The 25,882-nt window shown below is 44.2% G+C and overlaps 2 long non-coding RNA genes across 2 annotated transcripts in view; both read left to right on the forward strand.

Annotated features, from left to right (window-relative positions):
- LOC113844036 (uncharacterized) overlaps positions 1-13,138 on the forward strand; it is a 72,964-nt gene extending 59,826 nt beyond the window's left edge. Inside the window, exons 11-12 of the long non-coding RNA XR_011810192.1 lie at positions 1,531-8,778; positions 9,796-13,138. This is a non-coding gene — a long non-coding RNA (uncharacterized lncRNA). The remainder of the gene's footprint in view (positions 1-1,530; positions 8,779-9,795) is intronic.
- A 1,140-nt stretch (positions 13,139-14,278) lies between these two features.
- On the forward strand, positions 14,279-25,316 carry LOC106018536 (uncharacterized). The gene is made up of 5 exons (XR_003493946.3): positions 14,279-14,362; positions 20,444-20,761; positions 21,910-22,069; positions 23,175-23,247; positions 23,337-25,316. It is a non-coding gene; the product is annotated as an uncharacterized lncRNA (long non-coding RNA).
- Positions 25,317-25,882: the final 566 nt, after the last annotated feature.

Below are 25,882 nucleotides of genomic sequence, written 5' to 3' on the forward strand. Positions count from 1 at the left end.
TATCTAATAATGGAAGCTACTTTCTGAAGCAAATTCCTGGATGTACATGAATTTTTCATACCAAGTGAGGTGGCTATATTTTTATCTTTTTGTCTTGAAGGAGTGGGTTTAACATGATTTATTTGTCAGTTAGCTGCAGAAGTGTACAACCACAAGGTCCCAGGAAGGCCAGGGCTGGCAGCAATGTGGGGGCTCTGTCCCAGTGGGTCCCCACGGCCGGTGGCTCAGGCACGTGCCCAGGGAATTTGATCTTCTCCAGGGGTGGAGCCCCACAGCCTCCCTGAGCAGCCTGCCCCACTGCTTGACCATCCTCGCAGAAAAATAAAAATAAAAAATCTAAAAAAAAGTGCTGAGGCACTGAATGGCTCAGATGTGTACAAGCTACTTGTACACCGTGAGCATGTACAAGAAGGATACAAAACACCAGAGTGTTTGTTAAAAATGCCTATGAGAAAGAAGGGAGGCAGGGCAAAATCTTCAAAAGGGATCAAACAACTTAGAAACCTGCACTGACTTTCAATGAGACGTTGTAAGTCAATTTTGAAATCAAGTCCTGAATTTCTGTGTCACCTGCATGGCTTTGAAAGGGTCATCTTTGACTGCTATCACATTTTGCAGAATTTACAACCTGGATGGAAGAATTTGCAGAGAAAATGAGATGCCAGCAAAATGAAAATGAAGGAAATGAACTGTAGAGAAATGTCAAGTGAATTATTTCAGAAATTTCTTCCATTTCACTGTGTCTTATCAAAAAATTTGTATCAAATGGAACCTTTAAGTATTCATATTATCTTAACTTTCATCTGACATGAAGCAGATTAGCTAACAGTAGCAAATTTAGTATGCAGGAAAGCGGAAAATGCATTTAAATAACAAATGTACACAAAAACCATCACAGAAAACATGCTGAGCACCATTTTTACAAACTCTTCTCTGAGCTTGATAATCAGATGTGTTAATAATTCATCCAGGACTGCTTCCTGCTTGGTGATGGTGCTATTAAGACATGGGGTAAGGCTCCTGATTCTTCAGACCTGCAGGTTACTCCTAAAGCCAGGAGTGGCTTTTGATCCATGCCATTGCTCGTGGCTCTATGGTCCTGTGGTGACCACAGAGGCTCTGAGAGTCCTTGACTTCTGGAGGTGATAACATGGACATAGAGATCAGTTTTTTTTTTGAAATATTGATGTTAGGTATGCAGGGGCTGGGCCCAAACTTGCAAATGTGTACGTGTGGGACCCCTTCTCCAAAAGTACCAGCACTGTTCTGCATTTTAAAGATGCTACATGGCCATTTCTGATATATGTCATACTTTGTCATGCAGCCTTCCTTGACACGTGCCATAACTTCCTGCCTGCCCCCAAAGTCTTACAGGTCCCGCTCAGGTTGGGTATTTATTTCTTTTTTAACAGATATATTGGTTTGGATTTTACTGGATTTATTCTTTTTTTTTTTTTTTAATTTTATTTATTATTTTTTTTTAACAGATCATGGCTGTCACTTTATGCATTTTCCTTCTTTGTATGGCAGGCTTCTTGGAGCAGAACAAGTGTATATGGGAACATGTGGAACAGTGATTTACATTAATTACTCCCTAAGTGACTGGTTTCCCTAGGAAGCTCTCCCGCTGTGAGATGTACATAGATGCACATGACACTCATAGCAATGCTGCCGTGCTCTTTGAAGATTTCATGCTTCCTGTGCCACAGTCAGATTTGTCACGTTGGAGGGTATCAGCATCTCAGAAGCTGCTACGCTGGAAAGACAAACAACATATGCTAGAAACGCAAACACGTGTTGTTACATTTATTACGAGAACTGCTGATGAAAATTAAATACAGAATGGTCCTTTACACATTGTGAATGTGACCATATTTATGCACAGTAAGAGAAAGTGTGATATCACCACTTTGTTGATTAGTACAGAGGAGAGAGAAGTTAGTAAACAACAAAAAACTTGTCATTTTCCAGGGTCAGACTAAAACTCAATATTTTATTTTGGTTTTGAAGGGAGAAAGAAAAAAAAATAATGTAATCTAAGTAAAGAAATTAAAAGCTTAAATGGTAAAAACACCATGGTTGTATTGCGAGCATTGCATGTATGCACCAGTATAGATATTTAGAGATGCATGGTCCTGTGAAATACAGATGTGAAATAATTGATCCTATGCCTTTCTAAGTGTTAAAAATGCAAAACTCTCCAGGAGGACTTGTTATAGCATAAAAACGATCTCCTCCCAGGACCAGTTCAGGTGGGTGGCAGCCCCCGTGCTCAGCATTGTGTGCCATGCTCTCACCACAAAGGCTCCTGCTTTGATACATGTGTGGAGGCTATTGCTTACACCCAGTTAGTATTTGTCCTGGATTTTCTCTGGTTCTTTGCTTTGATGGTGGTTTTGAACACTTGCTGCATGTTCCATGCACAGGGACGATGTGCAGGCAGTGCCCAGCCAGGGCACCGCGGGAGATGGCACCGTGACACTAGTGGCTGGTGTCCCTGACCATGGCAGGGAGCTGTCTTTATGGTCCTTTCCAACCCAAACCATTCTGTGATTCTGCGAGTGGGAACCAGGAGGCACTTGCTGGGAACAAACACATCTCGGGTGAAAGTCATTTCCTCCCTCAGAAAAGCTAGTGGCACTGAGGTGAGGAGAGCGAGGGCTGTGGTCGCGCATTTGACTTTGCAGTTTATTAGAAAAGAGCCTCTGAGGGACGGAGGCCTTTCACACATCACCTCCCAGCTCGCCGTTTCCCCTGGCAGGTGGATATTACTGTTTTCTTTGGTGATGAACAAACTAGAAAACTCTTCAGCTTCCTCTTAAGGCACAAGCGTATCATTCTGTTGTTTGTTTGTGTGTTAACAGTTCAGAATGAAATAGTTATCTGAATTGCCTTAATCTCTGTCTGTCATTCTCAACATTTGTTGTACGCCCCATCCACTAATGGGTTTGCATAATTCCTATGGTTACTTTTGTTCCTGTTACATTTAACCCCTACATCCCTTTCTCTTTATTATGCTTGTACCTCCTTCAAAGAGGTGTCTTCCCTTGCTGCCACCGGGCTCACCACCCAGCTCGCCATGCTTTGCAGGCTGCTCGAGAGTGAGCGAGGGATCCCTCCGTACCCACAGCCCATGAGTACCAGAGCTCACTGCTGTCGCTGCTCTATATCCATCCAAGACTCTGAATTATGCTTGTTAGAGGCTTTTTCTTTCATTTTCTTTGATATGTACATAAATATAGTCATAGGTACATTCTAATGCACTTATTGGGTGGTAGCAAATGCTATATTTACTCCTTAAGGACACTTTTATTTTTTTAATGCATTTGTTTTTTAAGATAAAGACAATATAGTCCAAAGGGAAAATAGAAAAACAAAATAACACCAACCATCCAACCCAAGATATTCAGTATCACTGTGAAATTTCAAAGGCCTAGGTGGGGAAAAATGCCAGACATATTACTGTGATCCTGGTATATTCACCTCCTGAAGCTTAGGAGTTCAAAGCTATAGAACGAGGGAGGTCTGTAAGGTAGATTTTTAGAAGGTTTCTCTATTACTGTTAGCTGTGCTGTTTGACAAATCCATCTGCATATGGATAACCCTCCTGGCCGCATATGGCAAGTCAAAAAAAGAAAGTGAATAAGAATATAATCACCCTCTCTATACCATACCCATTTACGCTCCAAACATTCAGGCCCTGAAGGATTAGAGCTGAAGCTATTTTTGTTGCGTTTCAGCACTCATTGGCTCAAAGATAGCAGAGTTATTTGCTGAGGGATGGACTAGTGCTCAGAGAAGTCTCTCCTGCAGAAACAGAATCTGTTTTGAATACCTTTATCAGAAAATGCCCACCAGACAGATGCAAAAGCTAGTTTACGTCTATTCTTTTCAGAAACAGGCTCTGGCTTGGCCATTGGAATACTCCTGTATATTCTTCCCGTCCTACTGATAGCCCTGGACCTGCTGCACATTTTTATATTTTCTCTGAGCTTGCCGTGCACAGCTAAACGTCCACTTCATAACTCTGACAATGCCTGAGCAGAGAAGCATGGCTTCATCATAGAGAACAAATAAAAGGCAGAGGCAGACCCTGTAGATGAAGATTGCTGTTATGGTAATTCAGAGCAGGAGATAATGACTGGCTAAACAGAATTAAATCATTTAGCTTTTGCTTAAACAAACAAAAACAAAACAAAACAACAACAACAAAACAAAACAAAAACCAAACAAACTAACAAACAAACAAAAATAAGCTGGTCTGAGAAAGGATAAAATGAATTTTGAGTGAGGAGCATCAAAAATATTGTTATTTAAACTCAAGACATATTTATGACAAGGCACTGCAAAATACAGAAAGACGTCTGAATTGGGAAGAGTGGAAAAGACCAGAGGGAACCAAACTCATGAGCTTGGTCCCTTCTTGTCTGTTAAGAGGGCTATACCAACAAATCCTCTTTTTGTGCAAATTCTGCTTTCTTTATTGCTCTATCCTACAGCAGCTTTCAGTTGTGCTGGGTGCAGATGCCCATTTTTATCGGTATAGGTAGGGCTTGGGCAGTGCAGTGATCAGGGCCCATCTTCCCCTCCATGTTGAGTTAAAAGAGACTTTGTATACTTCAGGAGATGTCTCTGCATTATGGGCAACATCTACTGATACTGTGAGAAAAAAATCTGCTCAAATCTGAAACAAAATTACTCGGGCAAACTTTACTGCAAGTGAGTTTAGCAATGGAGTGTGCTGTTATTGCATTATACCTGCTGAGACGCTGGTAAAAATGGCATCGCCAGCTGCCTGCTAATAATTATGGAACATATTAACACTTTCCAGTGGATAGTTTAATTGCTTCCTCCCTCAGGAAAACAAATTTCATAAACCTCAGCCTGTTGTTATTTATGGCACATTTAAAGCTTTTTCAATAATCTCAGCAGTGAATTATTGTACATGGATGCAACATGAGAAAGTCAGACGTGCTGCAGCCCAGCGTTACGAAGCCCTATCGAATATTTGCTCTATTGCTTTTGTTGTCACAGGCTGTTTTCCCACTGGAACATTAAAATCTGAAACTGGCTATAACAACCGCTGAATGATAAAAATAAAGCTAATGGCATCTAAAATGGGATTTCAGTGTAATGAGCTATGGTAACGCTGATACTCGAGTACTTGCTGGTGACCCCGGAGCACTGCCGAGTGCCCGTCCAAGGCTGCTGCTACGTGCTGAATGAGGTGAAAGCGGTGCTTTTGCTGTTGAGTAAGGGCTCAGGAAGGGAAGAACTGGGTCAGAAACGGGCTTAGGGGCTGCAGTGGAAACACCAGATGGTGTCATAGCAAAACTGGCATCTTAAAGCATCTCTGGGTGAGGGTGTGTGTGGAGAGAGCCATGTCCTTGGCCCACTGCAGGACCCAAAAGGCTGGTGGTGGTGGTGGGAAGGACGTGTTTTAGTGGGGACAAGGCATCCCCTCATGCCCGGCTGCTGCTAGCATTGCTGCGGCTCAGCTTCCCTGCCTGGGTGTGCCCAAGGCTCAGTTTCACTTCCATGCCTACTTTCTGAGGATCTTTAGCTATGCAGCTCTCAGAGCGGAATTGTTGCCTGCTTGACTGCTACTTGTAGCCTGGCGAATCCGACCACCATGTAATTAACACAGTTTTTGACAAGCTCGGCTAAAGGGATGTTTTTTTAAAATTGTAGAGGCAAGCACTTGAAGGTCAAATCCATTTTTGTCCCTGTAGCCTTAATGCTTCTCCATACATTTCCACCCTGTGCATTGAATGGAAAAGATATCATGTGAGCATGTAATTACAGACTGTATTATAGAGCAATAATTCCTCAGCAAGACAGCTAAAGACTGACTGAGAGCTAATCTATCCAAAACCAATATACCAGTCCCAGCACAGGCTGGACTCAGGCCAGGATGTAAGCCAGGAACAGCTTTCGTGACACTGATGAATACGGTTTAGCTGCTGATGGATGGAGAGCAGACATCCCCTTTTATCCTTCTAGACCACTCTGGCATTCAATCCTGCGCCGCTGCCCTGCCTAAAAGTGAGGGCAAGGCCTTCAAGAGCACGCTGACACTTTTGGAGCTTTTTCCCCAAGAAGCAGTGGCAGCAAGCTGTGTTTCTGCTGGCAGGGCTGCCTGTGGAGCTGTGCAGGTCTCAGCTCCTGTTGGCGGCAGCGCCTGAAATACCAAAGGTGCTCCTGAGGCCTGCGTGGTGCTGGTGCTGAGGGGGGAGCGGGCCAGGACAGGGCCTGCTGAGGATTGGAGGCTTGGAGCAGGAGGCCACAGCAGAGGGTTGGGTACAGGCTGGGTGTAACGCTGCCGTTGTGGTCATTAGGGTAACGCTGGTGTCAGTGTGAGCTCCGAGCTGCAGGCCTGTGCTGCTGTGGGGTATCCATGCAGGCCTGTGGTGCTGTGGGGTGTCCATGCCGGGTGTGTGCCGGTGTGGTGCATAATACACACAGCGGCCCTCTTCTGACGTTGTTTTTGTCAGCTTCCTACACAGAATGCAACCCAGAGAAGGAAAACAGCGACTGTGGGCAACTGATCACTGAGCCAGGCCTGGAGGGAGGGCAAGGGGAGCAGCAAACAGACATCCCCACCTGCAGGCTGAGCCCTCGCTGGATGCTTGGCAGAGCCCTCCGCCCTGCTTGGAAGAGAGGCTTTAACAGCCCTCCTCACCCAGCGCCGGTAATTCTCATAATGGGAAATGCGAAGGTGTTTAAAAGAAAACACTTCTTATATCATTTCCTGTATTACTTAAAGTCTCAGACTATCAAACCAAATTCAAAGCAACTTTGGGGATGTTAAGGTACTTTTGAAATAAGTGGATGTTGCTGCTATATTTCTGTCTACTGGATCAGCCAAAGTGACAGCTAAACAGAAAATCCATTAGAAAATTTATATGTGTACTGTTGTTTGGAAGTTGGAAGAAAACATATTTTGATGTTTAGATACAAGAAGTATGATGTTCAGGGACTGGAATAATCCCCACAGGACACAGTTCATTCGCAGTACATCATCCAAGGACAGTCAGCTTCAGGCTCTGCTTTAATTTCCTGGTGAGCTTCAGAGCAATATTTATTCTGCAGACAAAAAAAAAAAAAAGGAAGAAAAAAAAAAAGAAAACAACCCTGCATCTAGTGAATATTTATATCAGAAGGGGAAGGATTCTTTAATAACTGAGAGTACATAAATCCATGAATAGGAGAGACTGGAACAAAAATTGAAAGGTCTAAGTGTGCGGACAGTTTGGTTGTAATTTCTAATTAGAAGGAGTACAGAAGAAAAACATTATGCTCATGATTCATTTTAATATAGATGGAAGAGTAGGAGTTTCGAGCCAGTATTTTTCAGGACTTTCCACCCACCACACTGGCTGTAAATCCACCACACCACCTGAGATAGCCGGGGTGTAGTGCCCACGGTGCTGGGCTGGGCACAGCACGGTGCCTGTGCACCCCACAGGTGGCACCCACCATCAGGAGTGTGCATGGCATGGTAGGGCTACACGCTGACACCTGGGGCCCATTTCTGGAAAAAAAAATAAAAAATAAGAAAGGAGCAGGTCAGCGGGGTGAGCAGGGCCCCGCAGCAGGCAGGTGAGCTCTGGCCTGAGCATGCCCACGCTGAGCAGAAGTTGTACCTGGTGGGTATTCCTCCTATAGGGACATAGGTTTGGGACATGCAAAAATTGCAAAGATGTGCACTTTAGCAAAAACTATTTTTTGTTTCACTCACACAGCAAATAACTGTAAGTATGGTGTCTTTAAAAAAAAATAAATTACTACTTGAGCAAAAAAAAAATTGACATTTGTTAAGGTAAAATGTCCTTACCAGATGATGTGGTTGGAAGCAGAGCTCCCGAGCTTGCTGGGCCCAGCCTCCTGCCCACAGTGGGCCAGTGCCAGCAGCACGTGTAGGATCCTACCCCGGCAAGTTTTCAGCATCTGCGAGGACTTCAACAGTACTAGGGGTATTTGGAAGAATAGAGGCACAAACCACTGTGGTTTACACAAGGCTTTAGCACTGAGTGTATCTAAACTGTGGATTGCAAAGCCATGGCTTGAGAACAAAAGCAACTGTTGAACACCCACAAAACCACTGTACCACTTCCAGCTGGCAGCCGAGATCCATCAAAGTCTCATTAAACAAATGTCTCCCTTGCAAAAGAATATGAAAGATTGGGAAAAAAAAAAAAATCAAGGTGTGTGTATTTCTGAGACATCAACTAAGAAAAGATAAAAAGAAATATGGAAAAATTGCAATTGAGAATTTGGAAACATTGCAATAGCTGATGGAGAGATCTGGCAAAGGCACGACACCTTGTGAGAAGCAGCTTTAGAGGACAGAAATTTCCTTGTCGTGGATAACTCCCTGAGCAGCAGAGATAAATTATAGGTGTGTTTTTCAGTGAGTTCCCAATCTGGTTTTCACTTTGTTATGTCAAACTCAGCATGCACATGTTCATCATTGTCGCGGCCAAAATTTCCCTGTGCCCAGAAAGACAGTGAAAGGCTTTTTAAATAGCTACCTTGCACTCCAGCAAGTGCCAGCCTGGGAAACGCACTCGGATGAATAATGCCATCACTCGGTCTTGCTCGCAGAGAAGTTGAAATGTGAACGCTGGCGACTACAGACACGGCACAGCCAGGAGCTCAGCGGTGGAACAGATGTAGGAATGAAAGCTCTCGCCTCTCAGCTATTCCCTGCCAGCCCTCAGCTGAGGCACGGTGACTAAGGAGCTCAGCACTTGTAGCTGTGCTCTGCAAAGCAAGGTAATTAACATAAATCCTCTCCACCAGCGGCTTGAGCTGCTCCTTGATGCTTTGCAGTGAGTGACCAGGCAGGGTGGGGTGCTGTCCCCCCGTGTAAGGATGCTGGTGGGGAAGGTTGGGTGACATCCAGGGATGATGCTCTGGTGGCTCTGTGGGCACAGTGGACGTGTGCCCTGTCCCTCTCCAGAGCAACCCTCAAAAACTAACATTTAAGTCTTGCCCTGAATTTGGAGGTCGAGCAGACAGGAGCCTTGGGGTGCCTTGATGCCAGCCTGCCTCAGCCATTTCAGAGAGCCAAGTGGTAATTTTAAACAGGAAAAGATAAAGAAAGATGCTGGTGGATGCCGTATCCTCTCTTCTCAGCACCTGTGGATTTTCCATTGAAAAATCGGGTGGGGTGTAGGAGAGAATAATATTATAAATCAAGTTGTGTTTGGATTATAATGACAAAGGGAGAACACGCTTTCTATATGCTAAATATATTCATGCAGTTATATTATAGTAACATTCCTTAAATTGATGACATTTATCAGTTGAGGAAAACAAATTGCTATATACAGAAGAAAATAATTAAAGGAAAGGGAAGAATAATAGCAGCATCACAGCAGTCAAGTCTAGCAATGTCTTAACAGAAATATTGATGTTCTTTTGGATGCGTGTCAAGGAGAAATGGAAAGATAGCAGGGCAATTTCTTCCGCAGTTATAACTACAAAATATCCTTAAACTCTTGCAGTCATACACACCCAGGATGAAATTTTGTTTCCAGCAGACTGCCTTGTCTTTGCTTTCCCTGATAGGAAAAAGAAAAATTGGCTACAAGGGAATTTTTGTTTATTTGTCTTTTTGGAACCTGTTGAGTGTCATCTATGCTATGCTTAACCTAATGTATCGCTGTGAAAAGGGGGAAAAAATACAACCTGCAAGTGTAGGGATCATTATGGCGAGGCCCGGTGGTGCTGTTACACTTATTTAAAGGGGCTATCGGCTTTTTCATCATTTCCCCTTTTCCTTTCCAGCTGCTGCTGACTTGGCTGAGATGTTTGTCCAAGGTGGAACTTCACCGGCCAGGAGCAGGCTCACATCACCGAAGTGGCTGGAATTAAACTCCACATTTTTAAGGAAAGGGATGGTTTTTCACTGCAAGGACTGCACATCTGGGAACATCTGGAATTCCAGCGGTGGTGCTGCGTCTGACTGGGCCCTCTCAGACTCTGGCAACGCAAAGCACGTGGGAGAGGCTCACATCACCTCGTTATCAGCCTGTCAGTGCCTAATTGAACAGATGCAGTGCCGCGCGTGTGTGCAGCATTACTTATACATTCACCTAATAGATATACATATCAGAGGTGCTTGATGGGCCTTTTATTACAACGCTGGCGTATAGCACCGTTGCTAAAGCTGTCAGGGCTTATATCGCTTGAAAAATAATTGTCCAGTCCCTGGTTAGTGCTTAACACAACAGTTTTCCTAGGCCATAATATAAAGCATGACAGTGATGTACTGCTACTGCACCTCGTAACTGAATTCCAGGGCCCACGTTTCTCGGGTTTTACCAGGGATGTTCACGTTGAGATTGCAAATATCCATGCAAATCCCACTGCCAGAGCTCCCCGGTGAAGGAGGTGATGCCGATCACATCTGCCTAAATGCTCCAATCCCACACCAGTCACATCAATGGAAATGCAGTGGGCATTGGGTTTGCTGCATGCCCATGGGCACCCAGGGGTGGCTGGGGACAGTTCTGGAGCCCAGACCTGACGCATGGAGGCTTGTGAGGTAAGTGGGAACCAACGGGGATTGACAGCAAACTTGTATGAAGTTTTTCTAAACTGTGCATGCTTGTTCTTAACTCTGGCTTCCTTTGCAGACGTTCTTATAAACAGAAAACAGCTTGTTAACAGTAGCAAAATGGAAATTTCCTCTGTGCGATATAAATTTCAGTGATATACATGAATATAAAACAGTGTAAAACCACACTCTTCTTTGCAAAAACAAATGTGCCTTTACATTACAGAGGAAACACCGATACATTACAGTCATTAGGAAATATATAACGTTGACATTAATTGAAGTGAAATGAGGGTGTGCTTGAACTAATAGAACTGAGGGAAAACAGGTGAATTGTGGTTTGTAACTGATGGAGCTACTCTGTACGAGAGTAATTTCTGTGCTTGGTGTGACTCTAATCCATCACCAGCATGGTAAGCGAACAGGATTTTGGTGAAAGCATCTACCCAGACGCAGATTTTTGTGTAGCTTTACAGAAATGCCCATGCTCGCATGTCACAGCACAAAGGAACAAACGTATTTCCCATGTAGTTTCAGTGGTGGTACCGGTGCACGTTCCCTTCCTGGAGATAGAGATGGACTCAAGGATGTGTAGCACTGACAGCAAATTAATAGTATGCATTTCTAAAATGCCTCTGTATTTTGGTTGTGTAGCTTTTATACTTCTTTCAAGCATAACTGTCCTTTTGGTGACATCACATTTTTTATTGTATTTTCCTGTCCACTACCACATAATACATAGATCTACTCACCAAAAGAGGATGTGCTCTTGTCAACTAAAGCAGTTATTCAGCATCCTGGAGATAAGGGATCTCAGTAGAGAGATGTTTAGGAACTCCACTGCTGACAGAGCAACTTTTGTGTTACATTTATACAATTGATAAATTATCAACCTGACATTAAACAAGTCTTGCTTTAAGGGGGTATAATTTTTGCTAATGGATTGCTACATTTCATTTCCATATTTTTTTCCCCAGCAATTTTATGCTTAAATATCATTGCCCCTTTGAATTATGTGAGGCTCTTTTTGCTGTGAGGTTCCAGCAATTTGCCATTGCCAGCCTCATGTGCGTAATTAGTTTAATTAGCACTACAGCTTTAATGGGAGCATTGGTGGATGCCGCGTGCACTCTGTTCTTCACTGGACAAAGTCAAATGTTGTGTTTCTTAATCAGCCGCAGCTGAAGTGCTCCAGCCCGTACAGGGCTTTGTGCCTGAGCAGAGCTGACAGATTTTGCCACATTTTCGGGGAACACTATATTCTTTATTTTGGCTAAAATGTCTGCCTCCATCTGGTCTGTGCTTTGGAAATGTGCGTGCACGTTGGGCGTGCGCAGTGAACTCCTTTTCACAGCTTTCAAAATACGCTACCTTGGCCTTTCAGGTAATCCCTAATTATTAATGGCACACAAAACAAATAGTATTCTTACTGTCTGGGAGCACTGCCTGCATAATGGATGGGGAGAATCAGACGCAATGCATCTTCTTAATACAGAATAAAGATATTTCACAAAACCCAGGAAAAGCTTGACATTGAAAACAGCTCCTGGGGAACTGTCAAGATGACAATAGAAAAAGCATTAACGATTCATCAATGTGCCATTAGCCCTGCGTGTTAGACCTGATGCTGTGTGAAGTCAATAGATCATTTTTATGCCCTACAATAGAAAGAATTGAGTTGAAATGGAAGCATATGACCTCTAGGCTACATTAAACCGTTACTAAGAAAAAGATCATTATCTAAAAAGTGCAAAACCATATTCATTTGGTCTATTTGTCTGTTGGACTCTGAACATTTTTATCTGTTTACTCTTCCTTCACCTTGCTAGCAATGCGTAAATGCCCAGCCGAAGCTCAGAAAACTCAAATGCAGTGTTAGGAGAACACATTAGCCTGTGTGATCATCATCATTTTTAAAGAAAATGGTGTTTGTTTTGTATTTCAAACAGCTCTTTCAGTGGTGGTTGTGGCTAGTTTTCAATTCAGGTCTCCCTTTATTTTATATATATATATTTGTACCTACTTCATGTCCTTGATATGTTTTAAGAGAAACAACTTTAAGCAATTAAAATACGCACACCAGCATCAACCTTTTTCTCCTTAACAGCACAGTTCTTTAAAAAGGAAACTCAGAAGCTCAGCTGTTCCTGTTCAAAGGACCCTGTTTTTACTCATCATGCAAATGCCACGAGCACATCAATCCCCACCTCGGGACTGCACGCACCGACCTGCGCGCCCGGTCTGAGATCAGCGACTCTGACAGTACAGATCCATGATGGGCTCTTTTATTGTCAGAAGGGAACCGTCATCATCAAAGCACCACAGTGTGTCTTCTTCGTTTTGCTCCTGGAGGCCAAACTGTTTTGGAAGATTACATTTTACCTGCAGATATTTGTAATAAAGAGCGTCTGAGTACTTCTCTTGTTTATGTGTTGACTGCAGTGAAACTCATATAGACCTTAATGCTGTGTTCCTGCTCGTTGGAGAGACAGTGCTATCAATTCGGGAGCCTATTGAAAGGAGCGATTTCATTTCTAGGCTCACTGCTGGTTCAGACAAAGGCTATCCTGGCAGGAGCAGTGGTTTTGTATTGCATGCAGGCAAATTGGATGGGACTTTGCTCGAGGAGGGAGCTGCTCCCCCACCTTATACAACATTTTTTTTTTCTTTAATGTTTGTGCTCAGCAGTGGTTTCAATTAGTTTTATTTTAATTTCAGTCGAGTATATTACTCCATTCCACATTGATTTCTAAACAACTGGTTTTATTGATTTAAGACACTAAAGCTGTCATAACAATGCGGTAATAATACAATAAAACAACAATAGGTTTTTATTTGGCTTGGCTGCAAAGCAGCCTCATGTTGGAACGTGCAGCAAGTCCATGGCAGCAGCACTGCTGTGGTGTTAGAGCCTGGCGCGTACACACACATCTGGGCAGGCAGCCGCGGGGCCGGGTTTTCACATTTTTCTACTAATGTGCATTCCAACTGTGAGCATTCACCCCCCAAACCCAACAGGTGGAGTTCGAAGGATGAGCTTCAGGTTAGTGCACACACAGGGAACACAACATCTAGGGCTGTTCTCAAATGCAGTATGCAAAAACTTGGAAAACTTCATGGACGCTACTGAATTAAGCTGCTGTAAAACCAGTGATGAGAAGGAACCCCGAGGAAACCGTGATTTTGCCTAACCAGCATGGAAACTCACAGTAGTTGTTCTTCCCTTGTTTTCATACTGTTTCCATCTCCGTGTATTCCAAACTTAATTTTCTTTTATTTTTTTTAATTCCTATTTTTAAACCTAAACTGTTTTAAGCACTGTTTCTCACCCTCAGTCAATCCAGAGATCGTGGCACTTTTGGTTGGAAGGGGAACAGCTCTGAATTAAGAGCTGGTATGATAATGAAACTGAAAAGAATCATATTATTATATGCTATCATTATTACTTTTTTTTTCCCTTGCTTTACATTATTTTGGTTAAAGATTTCTCAAAAGTGTTTCCTGGTGGCTGGGGAGGATTGGACCCAGAAGAAAGCCGTTTGTGTAAGTGCTGGGTGGGCACTGACACCTTGCTGTAAGCCCCAGCCCCCAACAATGCTGCCTTCAGGAGAGGTGCTGATGGCACTGATGATGAATTTCACCTGGCCTCTGTTCACCTGATTGCTTCTTAAAACACTGTGGTTAAAGCTAAGTAGCCACATATATATGGAAGGCTGTGGAAAAACAAAGGTGGGGAGGAGATCCCTAAAACTGGCTTAATAACAGAAATCCACAGCTGTAAATGGGTAAGTGAAGGTAAGAGTCTGACTGATGACATATTTAATATTTTTTGATCAAGATATTGCAAATAAGATCCAGAGGCATAGAAACTCTGATTTACCCCCAGAATGATGTACTAGCATTGTAGGAAAGCTTTTGTCAATGGCTTCTTCAGGAAAAAAAAGGTGCAAAATGCCTGTCAGGTCTTACAGAAAAGCAAATTATAGATGTAAATAACATTTTCCCCTGCATCTTCACGAAGCATATTTGGGATGTGTGTATCTAGATGTAAATATCATTTTCCCCTGCGTCTTTATGAAGCATATTTGGGATGTGTGTATCATCTTAGTGATGCACAACAGAAAACAGGAAAGGAGTGCTTTTTTTTTTTTTTATATAGTTGCAATAATTAGGTGAAAATTTAGTAGTAGAAATGGACAAACAGAATTAAGCACCTCATTTAATGGAAAACAAGAAACTTATAAACCTGAGTAAATACAGGTCATTGGGTATTTGAAAGCTAAATGACATATGCCTTATGCATAAACAGCATTAGAAAGTGTTTTAGTGCAAAAACGTGTTTTAAAATAGTTTCACATTTAAAACCATTTGTATAGTCACTGCGATTCGAAGGGCTCAGCAGGCTGGGATTTTGGAGGTTGCCACCACCCCGTGTTCCAGGCAGCTGAATGTGTCATGAAGCTGGCTCCTTGAGACAAGCCGGGGATGGGGAGGCTGTTGTGAGCCTCGTGAGCAGCCATGCGTTTATCTGATTTCTTACCTACAGGCCCTGCTCATTTCTCTAAAACAAACATTTAATTGTTATGCAAGAAGTCAGTCAGCCGTGAACACCCTTACTGAATAAAACAAAAGGAAAATGTTTATGTTCTTTTTCCTTTTTACAGGATTAATGTATTTGTTTCACAAGAATTATCTTAATCCGGTAGCTGTCCTTCAACAAGTTATGAACAGGAGTGATGTCTTCCCACCAATGAATTTCATTTAACTGGCTCAGATTGTTTATGAGATGTTTTCAGCTCCGAGTCTCTAACAGTAATAACTTGTCCAAATAAATTAATATCAAAAATCCCTTGATATCCCCCAAATAATCAAATTCTTTTGTCAACAACATCCCCAAATCACTTGTGTTGACTCTAGCGAAAGTTTGTCAGACTTAGAGACTTAACTGAGAAGCACAACTCTTCTGCCGTGAGCCCAGGACTGCTAATTTCTGAGTTGATTAAGTGTTCTGCTTTGCAAAGATCTCTCAAGTTCTTTTTCAGCAAAAATGGGTCAGAAGAAATGAAGGCTAAGGGACCTCTGGTCCCTCTGCACATCCAGCAGCCCAAAATAAATCACCAAAAGCCCATTTCTTCTCCCTCCTGCCTGGGAGCCCCCAGGTTGTCCCACTGAGCTCCCCCCTCCTCAGCCTCCTGGCTTCAGTGAGTGACATCCATAATGTCCCAGCTGCAAAAATTATGGAAATGCGTTTTCTCCTGAAGCTTTAATTGCTAGGTGCTGGAAATGCTGTGAAGTTCAGAAATGGTGTGTAGCCGTGATGCTTAGCCAAGTGTCGCGGCAGCAAAAAGCTGAGCTGTGTTACACCGTCTGCTGGGGCTCCTTTGCTGTGACTTCACAGCTTGCTCGGACCAGATGCTTTCTCCCCCTTTCTTCCCTCAGAGATACTCTGGCAGACCAGTCCAAACACGAATATGAAGTATTTTATGTACATGAAAACAGTACAGAGCAATTTTAGTAAAATAGAAGATCTTTTGGTGGGGAGTTGAGCAGGCTGTAAATATCTGAGGATTAAGGATAATTTACACCCCTGGGACCAGCCACAGAGGATTACAGCCTCGTGGAACCATTTACCTTGAGAAAAATGACAAAATTTCCAAGGACTGATGGTTTCTTTAGAGAAGATTTGAAGCTTGGGCCGCACTTGTCTTGAGCTTATCCGCTATCAATTCCAGTTCGTACAAAGACATTTGCTCTGATTATTATTATATCCCTGCCCTTTCTTGCCCTTGAAGTATTGGCACTGTGGCTCTGAAGACAGATTCAATTAACAAACGGGATAGATGCTGACCTTTCTCAGATTGTTATTCTATCCTTGATTTGCTTTAGGGAAGAAATATTTCTTTCTTGGATAAATATGAAATAACAAATAAATAACCAAAAATTGATTTGTAGTTTCAAAAAAAAAAAAAAAAGAGGATGGTGGGGAGGAAAGAAATGAACTAGTCAAGCACAGACACCGGTATTAGCTGAAGGGCTTCGGCACCTTGCACAGGGATTACTCACCAAGTGCGCTGCCATCCATCACGATTACAGAGCCGGGGGATTTCTACAGCGGCTTTTTCCAGAGAATCAGGTAACTTAAGCAGCATAGCGCTTTTCACCTTTTTCTTGCCACTGTGACTGATTTTCTGCAGCCCAACGAGGAAATTTTCTCTTTGCTGCTTTTCCTGTGTTAGGGACCGCAGCCTCAGCATCGCGGGTGGCAGGGACAGAGCCCCGGCAGAGACACGGACAGGGACAGGACAGCAGTGCTTTGGGGCATCCCCCATCTGAACCCCATGGACAAGGCCCTGTTATTGCTGATGAAAGCTGAGTTTGGCCCTAGGGAGCTCGCTGAGCATGGATGGTGATTTTAGCAGCCCTCCTTCTCCCTGTATTCATCTGTCTGGCATCCATCTGTGACCAGGTCCAACGTCCTGGTGAAAGGACTTTTGTCTCACTTGTTTACCTTGGATCAGGCCCATGAACCCGCAGTTATCCTGGAAATACTTTTATTATATTTGGTGTTTATTCATTTTTTCCTCATACAAACTGAAGTGGAGCTGGGAATGCAGCCACTTGCAGTACTCGTGGTGGGTGAGGGAAGCACACCTTGCCCGGTGCACTTCTCCAGTTCTCCAACTTCAGCCACAAGCAAACAGTGGTTGGAATTACACGTGGAAATTGTTTTCTGCTCAAAAAACACACCAAGGCAAAAACTTACCTCATTTATAGTCACATTCCCCAAAATGATAGTTTTATACTTCTAAACAGCTTTCCTCCCCTCTCTGCCCCCACCCCCCATGCACAGATTTGGGAAAAGATGGAACAGTGCCTTATTTTTCCTTACCAATGATGTAATTATTATACAGTGTTAATTGTAGAGAAATTTTGGGATAAATCAGCGTGTAAAAAAAAAAAAAAAAAAGTAATATTTCAATAGTACCAATTATTTTATAATTATAATAATGTAAAATATCGTTATTATTTTAATGCTATGATGCTACAAGTATTAAATTTAAACCTTTCAAAGTACTAGTTCTGAATCCGTCACTTTTTCTCAGTCTACTACATTATTCTCTGGGTTGCTCCACTCACAGCTGGCAGTCAGTCTTGTCGCTGACTTGTCCTATTTCTGCTAAAGTTAGTTGAATCCTTAAGATTGGATTTTCTTCCACTTTAAAAAAAAAGTCACAGGGTTTGTGTTAGCCAGGTGGGTGCTACCCGACCTGCTTGTCACACCCGTTTGGGGAGAAAGCTTTCCGCAGGACAGCGGGAGCCTGCTGGCAGCGGGTCCCAGTCCCTTGTGGGATGCTCAAGCTGAGATGGGGAATTTGCACGGGCAGCCAGGAACAGTAAAATCAGCAAAGCCTTTGCTGGAGCAGCAGAAGGAATTGGGTGTTTCAGGTGCTGTTTGGCACACCGTTACGCTATGCACTCACGGTGCCACTCCTTCCCGAAGTGTTATGAAATGTTTCTTACTAATATAGGAAGCATATTTACCATCTCCTAAGATATCCATGTTATCCACCTTCTGATGCTGCTTCTCCTTGGACAGGCCAATGCTTATTCTTAAATAAACTCCCTCTCACGAGGCTGGTGGTGGATGCTGGACATGGTGGGGGTGTGTGGAGTCCCCTGCTGCTCTCTGCTGAGGCTGCAGCCCCGTGGGGCTGAGCCTTGGCACTGGCAGGGCTCTGTCTTGCTCACAGGCTGCTGGAGACCCCATGCATGAACCCACCAGCTCCTTGCTCTGCCACATGCCTCCCGCTGCCGAAAGGCAGTGTGACAGATGTGTGCTTGTGCCATTTATATCAATTATAACACCGGGATGATATTTGTTTGGCGTGCTGCTGAAAACCTATTGATCACCTAGTTTTTAACTTGATGCAGACAGCCGTACAGATTTGATTTATAAAAGAGATTTATTCTCTGTTTTGACAGAAACTGCAGACTTTTCTGCATAACTTATTAAAGCACAGATTAAAAGTGACGTGTTGATTTGTTACTAACTTTGAGGATTTCTTTCTATGCTGTTTGCCTCCAGCATTAAGCAGTCCGTGGAACATGCAGCTCATGTATGAATCCATCTTTTTATCTTTATTTTTAAGTCTCAGGCCTTGTTCTAATGTTATGCATGCTGCATTCAACCAGCAAAAAGGTAAACAGACAGACTGAATTTATGCCAGTAAATCACAATAATCTGTTCAATGGCAAAATATTTAATCTTGTTGAAACTGGAGGCCAGGTCCTCCCACGTGGCTTTATTTTGGCATTGCAAAATGCACATTTTTTAAAGGTCAGAGCTTCTGATTTCCATATTCTTCTGTTTCTTTTTTTTTTTCTTTTCTTTTTTTTTTTTTTTTTTCCTGATAATTTGGTTCATTTGAATAGTCTGTTATCTAATATTTCACTACCAGGACTTCTGACCTTTTCGGCATTATTTTTCCTCTGTAAATGAGCTGTCCTCGCTGCATATTATTCCATACGCACACCCTCATACACCCAATTGTGGCCACCCAAATGTGAGAGGAAGAGTTGGGTGGCCAAGGCATGCCAGGAGGAGGAGGAGGTGGCTGCACACCCAGCTGCACCAGCACTGCCCCGAGCTCTGCCCGTGTGCTCCAAGGTTTTGCAGCATAATTGCGAGTGCAATTCCTCGCTCAGGTGCCACAGCTGAGCTCCTCCAGGCCATGAGCGTGGCAGAATCCAAAGCAGAATCAGTCATTGTGCTGCGGTTTGCCTCCCTGCTTTGCCAGCTGTAACAGCTACTGAACTGCTGGGCAGGGACTGGTGAAAATCCAGCTCAGCTCCTTGCTTGAGGAGCTCACAAAGGAATAGGACTAAAAGCCTTGATCTTACATAAACTGCAAGTCAGTCTTGTGTAAATAGCGATATTAGGGCTCTGTAATGCAATCAAACAGCCACAAGCCACTGGGGCAGGGAAAAAAATCCGGGAGTTTAAAGCACCTTCATTATTATTTATCGAGTATTAAAGTTGTAGGCACATTAGGAATATAAATGAATACACAAATGATCTAATTTACAATCGTTGTTCACAGCCATCTGTAATGGTTTTCTCTTTTAGAAAGGCAGATCGTATCATTATTCTTTTAATTGTTTATCTTTTAGCATGTCGTTTTGTTACTTACAAATTTAGTCCATGACCATACGTTCAGTAAGAAGGGTATTGAGTGAAGATATTTGACAATACTTTGCTTTTTAGCCATACCTTGGCTTGTGTTTTCAGTTCCTCCCAGCATCATCCCGTGCTACACACACCCTAGGGCTGGCATGTCAGGGAAAATGCTGATGTGAAGTTAAATGGAAAGATTTTCCTTTCCGTTTACCATTTCCACTTCAACCCAACAGAGTAACAGCAGTGTCATTGCCATCTATTTGGTCTGAAGAGTAAATGAGAAGCCACTGAAGAAGGGGCGCTGCCCACAGCTGACCCCTGTGTCCCCGGGGAGCAGGCAGCCTGGCTGGCAGCAGATGCCGTGTCTGCAGCGTCCTGCTTCCCAGGGCTGGCATGCTTCGCTGCAGCTGTTCCTCCTGTGCCAGGGAGCCCAAGCTCCAGTGCTAAGGCACGATCTGCTCTGAAACCCAGCTCCATCCAGCCTGCAGAAGTAAATCTGGATGCGGGAGCTCCCTCAAGGTATTTTCTCCTGGTGATTCCACTCTCAGACAGCTGGAAAAGAGAAGAAAGAAGAATCCCAACTCTTTTTTTTTTTTTTCCATTTCTTTTTTTTTTCTTTCCTTTTTTTTTTTTTTTTTTTTTCATTTCCTTTTCTTTTTCTTTCCTTTTTTAAATTTTATTTATTTATTTTTATCCAGGACTGCTCTATCCAACCCCTCGGTGTTCCAAGCACTGAATGTCAAGAATTGTCATCCTGATGAAGTCCCAGGCAGGCTGGAAGATCCCCATTTCATTGTTCTTCATCATCCTGTCTCCGGGAGGTGATGAGGTGCAGTTGTCACCTACAAAATCTCGGGCAGAGCCTCTCTGCTGCGAGAGGTGCAGCTGGGGAAGGCTGCTGGGGAGCTGGGCACAGCAGGGACTGCCCAAATCCCCGGACACCTGTGGGGCTGTGTCAGCTTTCCTCATCATCTGGCACCTGTGGAGTATTCTTATCAGCAGTACAGTATAACAGTGTACGATGCTATCATTTTCTTCACTCTTTTTCTTCCCCTCTTTCCCCCAAATTAGGGAATTGTTCACATCTCTCTCCTTGGGATTTCCGCTGGTCTCTGAAGTAGTGCAAAAGGCATTAGCAGAAATTAGAGGCAGAAATAGCAATTATTTATAGATTGTGTAAACTATCCTCTAGAAAACAAAAATTAAATTGCGTTTAAGAAATTTTCCATTTCTCAGATGTAAAAGAAGGTGTGTAACCCTTATAGGCAGGAGGGTGAACGTTCCTAGACCAAAATGACTGACACTGCAGTCCTTTCACAAATGTTATGTGTTTCCTGATGAATGAATATGAGCAGAAAAGAAAATTAGAAATTTGACAGCCTAGCACAAACAGTGTTAATTCTCTGCAGTTTTATCATTTACTCGCAGAATAACTTAATATATCTTTATCGCCCTTCTCCTATCAAAGCTCTATAGACTCTAATATTCTACTCAGTGAACTGAAATATCTCTCAATATAAAGCCATCTTCGTCTAAAAGCGTGGGGAACCATTACGGCATATTGTTATGTACACTAGTATTACCTAAGGAAACATTTAAAGGTTGGGAAAATAGATATTTTTAAAGAGAGTGGAAAACAAAGCTTCTAAATTAAAATCACACTTTTTCTTGATTGAATTCAATACTGTATTTCATCTTCTAACAAAATCCTGAGACATGGATGGAGTAATCCTTTCAGGACGAACAAAGACAAGAAAATAATGTGGGGTGTGGGCACAACCTGTGCTGCAATGCCTTGGGGCGTGTGGGATGGGACCCCTGGCCCTGACACCTCCACGGCTGCCCCCATGGTGCAGGCATCACCCATGGGTGCCCGCTGCAACTTGGGCTGCCTCCAAAAAGCAGGGGCTGGGGCTCGGCACAGTGAGTGAGGCAGTTCTTGAGCTCCTTTATAACCTCGCTATTGGGCTGCTCTGCAGAACAAACCTTGCACGAGGGTAAACGGCTGCTGAGCCCCAGGCAAAGGTGAAGCAGGCTGCCCCGACATCTCACCTCCCAGCCCTGAGCTGGCCACAGCACACACCAGGAGGGGGCTGCGGGAGGAGAAGCACTTAGCTGGAATGAAAAATGCACAAGGAGCAGCCTGGTGATTTTTTTAACCAAGTTTGCAGTTTCTTGCTTGAACACCGGTGTCAGACGTCGCCACCTCCTCACTGACCTGCGCTCCTCAGCGGCCATCCTTCATGCAGGAGGTGCGACCCCAGGACAGCTGCAATGTGGACAGGCAACGAGCAGCCAGCGCTGGGAGATCTCCCCGGTGCAAGGTGAGATTCATGTGCTTGTCTTCACCAAGAACTCAGGGATCAGGAAACAAGCACAAAGTTGTGAACGCTGCAGGTGGCAGGGAACAGCAGGTTGGGTGGGAGGCAGGGGCGGTGTCGCTGTTTGCACTGGAATCCTGCTGCCTGTGATAACCTCATGCACGTTCCTCTCATCCTCATTTTATTCCAGTTCATACATTTCCCAGTTTTTTGGGTCATTGAGTTTGTTCATGAGTTTGACAACAGGCAGCACCATGTGCACTGTAAATACGAGCACTCTGCCGAGCAGATAGCTGTGGTGCAAGACTGCTGATATAATGCAAATATGCTTATTGCTGCTGGAGTTTCAGCCAGGGAGAAGTCCAGAAATTACCCTTTTTGAGAAATGTTTTTTATTTTTTTTCCCCCCATGTTATTTACAGTGCACAGATCACTGATGAAAACTGTTAGGGCTGAAATTGCTAAAGGAACTGAACCTCAAATATGTTTGAAGTCATTCCCAGAATGAAGCAGAGAGCACTTGTAATAACAATAATAAGTTCATCATAAAGCAATCCCTGGAAAACACATTGTTATCTGACAGCACTACAGAAGGCATGTGCAGAAAACGTCCGTGTTCACGCTCACAGCTGATTTAATGTCAGCACTTCCTATTTTATGCCATATTCACATGAAGGATTGTAAATGGGGGCATGTGTCTGTCTGTCCAGCCTGGTTGTCAGCATGGATGATCCCTGTAGGTGGGGGCTGTGCATGGGCACTGGAGCACAGCACTGGGTGCCCTGGGAGCAGGCATGGCACGGCACAGGGCGGCTGGCAAGCCAAGTGGTCATCCAACACTTTTCTTGTCTGCACGCTGCCTCAGTTTCTCCCCTCTGTTAAAGACAGAACCACACATACACCCTGCAATTACTCAGTGCAGGGACCCATTGAAAACCAACTGAAATGTCGGGAAAGTGTTGACTGGGAAGCTCTGAAAGCACCAAGTCTCACTGGAATGCAGAATGTCAATTATTATAAATATATGGGCTTTTAAAGATTTAAAATTTAGGACATAGGGATATTTTATGTCCTGGGAATGAATTCTGTTTTGTTGCATGCAATGCAGGTGTACCTGCAGCAATCCATCAGAGCGGTAAAGCGGAGGAGCCATTTAGGTGGACACGACTCCAAATGCTCAGGTGGATGATTTGAAGTTCTCATTTTTAACATGCCTTAAACCACTGAAGTGTGCTTGAAATTAAGTTATTTATTAGTCCTCTGCTTTCAGAATGAGGCACTTACCGTCAGCCACCCAATAATGGAAAGCGACAGAAATGGCCAATTAGAAGCCGAAGACGGATGGCACCAAACTTGTCGACAAACAAGCTCCAGACTAAAGAACTGCACACGGGTCCCAGCGCAGACCAGCATCGTTTTTCCTGGCAGACAGGTACCTGTGAGGGCACACACCTAATGTCATACAGAGCCGACAGTTTAAGTTCCTTACCCACCATTGGCACACGAGTGGGACAATCTTTGGCCGTGCTGCATTAATGTAACTGCTCCCAGCACCCGGAGCCTTGGCTAGGGCAGCAGTTCTCCCACCCACATCCCATGGGAGCATCTAGGAACGTGAAATTATGCCTGCCATTTCCTAATGCTGGGGCATTAATGCCCAATGTGCAGCCCCAGTACGTTGCTTACACCAATGCCAGAAGAAGCGGAGCTGCCCTGCTGCCCGCAGGGTGCCACCGCTGCCCACAGCCTCCCTGTGAGTGCCCCAGCACGTCCCAGTTTGGGGCTGGTCCAAGGGCACTGCTCTGTCCAACCTGCTGCATGAAGCAATGTGCTGCAGGAACTGGCTTCTACGGTTATCTTGCTGCTTCTATTGAATGCATATTATTGAATTTAATCAGCAAAATGAATTTGCTAATGGACTTGTTAATAAGCTTGCCATATCTAATGTTGATCATTTCTTCTGTTCTTTTTTTTTTTTTTTTTTCTTGAATGAGAAAAAGAAAGCTGCTGCTGCTGTTTGGCAGCTTTGCTGTTTGTTTGTTTTTTTTTTTTTTTTGCTTTAGGCAAATAACAGGAATAAGTTCACTTATAATTGCTTTGATGTAAAGAAAAGTTAATAGGAATTTTAACAACAATATCAGCTTAAGAGAATTTGAGCCCGTGACCTTCGCATTGTAATGAAGGCAGTTTCTCCACCAGGCAGGCAGTCGTGCATCAGCACGCACAGGGGCATTCAGTTCTGGGCACTGGGGGAAGAGTTTTGGAAGAACTCAGAAGGGTTTGCTCTGTCTTGGTTTTATGTGATTTTGTGTGTCCATGGCTGGGCTTGGTTGAATGCAGCGCCAAAAGTTATAGCAAACACATATTGGGAACAAATCAACCATGAGGATTTCAGACAAATTACCGTGGTCAAAATATTTCCTCCCCTCCTGTCTCCAGGCCTATAAAGCCTTCAGAAACGGGCCAGTTCCCACCCACCAGCACAAAGTGGGAACTCCAGTGCAGCCGCAGAGGTGGCAGTGGGAAGGCAGCAGGTGAGGCTGGCAAACTTTGGCTGTGTTTGCTCACCTTCAGCTGTCCCGGAGGGCTGTATGAAGTGCTGTGGGTTTTCTCGTATGCAGTGGGCAGCTGTCGTTATTTATGACTCCCTTTTTTAACATTATGAGGCTTCAACCTTACACACCATAAAGCTCAAATTAAAATGTGTCCCTCTGAGCTTTCACATTGTGCATGCAAACACCGTAAAGTGGCGTGGAAGATGAGCAATGACAGCACACCGCCTTCTGCATCACACTAAATGGTAACCCAGAGTGCATCCTGACAGGTTTTATCTCCTATCGTACATATAACATTTCAGAGAGCCTCCTTTAATGTTCCTTTGCACTAGATTAGTTTAGATTAGGATCTACAGAAATGTTAAAGGTGGTCGATATCTATATGCTCCTGCTGCTCCCGACACAACAGAAAAATACTTCCCGCTTGCTGTGGAAGGATTTGAGATAACTCACCTCCAGTGAGACAGGTGACTTCTCATCTCCACGCCCATTGCTCCGGTTCTCTCCGTTTGTTCCGCTGGGAAAGCAGCAGAGATGCCACGGCGCTGAGACCTCCTCCGGCTGGGGCTAATTCTGGGGCGAGGGGACAGGTGCTGCGGGCTGTCAGCTTGTCATGGCAAGGGGAAAATCTTGCTCATTTGTGTCACCGAGCCTCCCTGTGAGCAGCAGGGGTGTAGGAGGCAGCAGCACGGCAAGGGAAGTGTCCCAGAGGAGAGGCAGTTCACGGGGTATCACGCACAGCACCCGAGGTGCATAATGAATCCCATGAGCATTCCCGCAGGCAGGTATTAGATTAATCCTACAGGTAATGAAAGTGCTGACCTCGGTCACACAGCCGTGCATTTAGGCAATGCACTGCACCCTTAGCGCTGCCTCTGCTCCCTGATGCGGGTTCAAGAGGATGAGGGGGAGGAAGAGGATGCATGGGGGCACCCCCTGCCCTGCCTGGTGGCACTTCACTGAGTAATGCCCCGTGAAGGCCACGGCGAGTGTGAACTGGCTTCGTACTGCCCACCTCACAGGTGGTTGTGGTGTGCACCTGTGCCGTGCAGAAAGGTGTGGGTGCTGGCAGCAAGCAGCACGCCAAGCAGTCCCGTGGCACCCACACTGGGTGGGCTCTGCTGATATTTTAACTGGATGTTCAGGAAAGAAGAGAGGAGCTGGGCACTGGGGGACAAAAGACTTGTCACCTTGCAAGAAAGGGATGAACACTGAAGGAGAAGAGGGGATAGATTGGGAGCTCGTTTTGAAGGTTAAGATG

Source organism: Anas platyrhynchos, chromosome 6 (assembly GCF_047663525.1).
Source record: "Anas platyrhynchos isolate ZD024472 breed Pekin duck chromosome 6, IASCAAS_PekinDuck_T2T, whole genome shotgun sequence".
Lineage (NCBI taxonomy): Eukaryota > Metazoa > Chordata > Aves > Anseriformes > Anatidae > Anas > Anas platyrhynchos.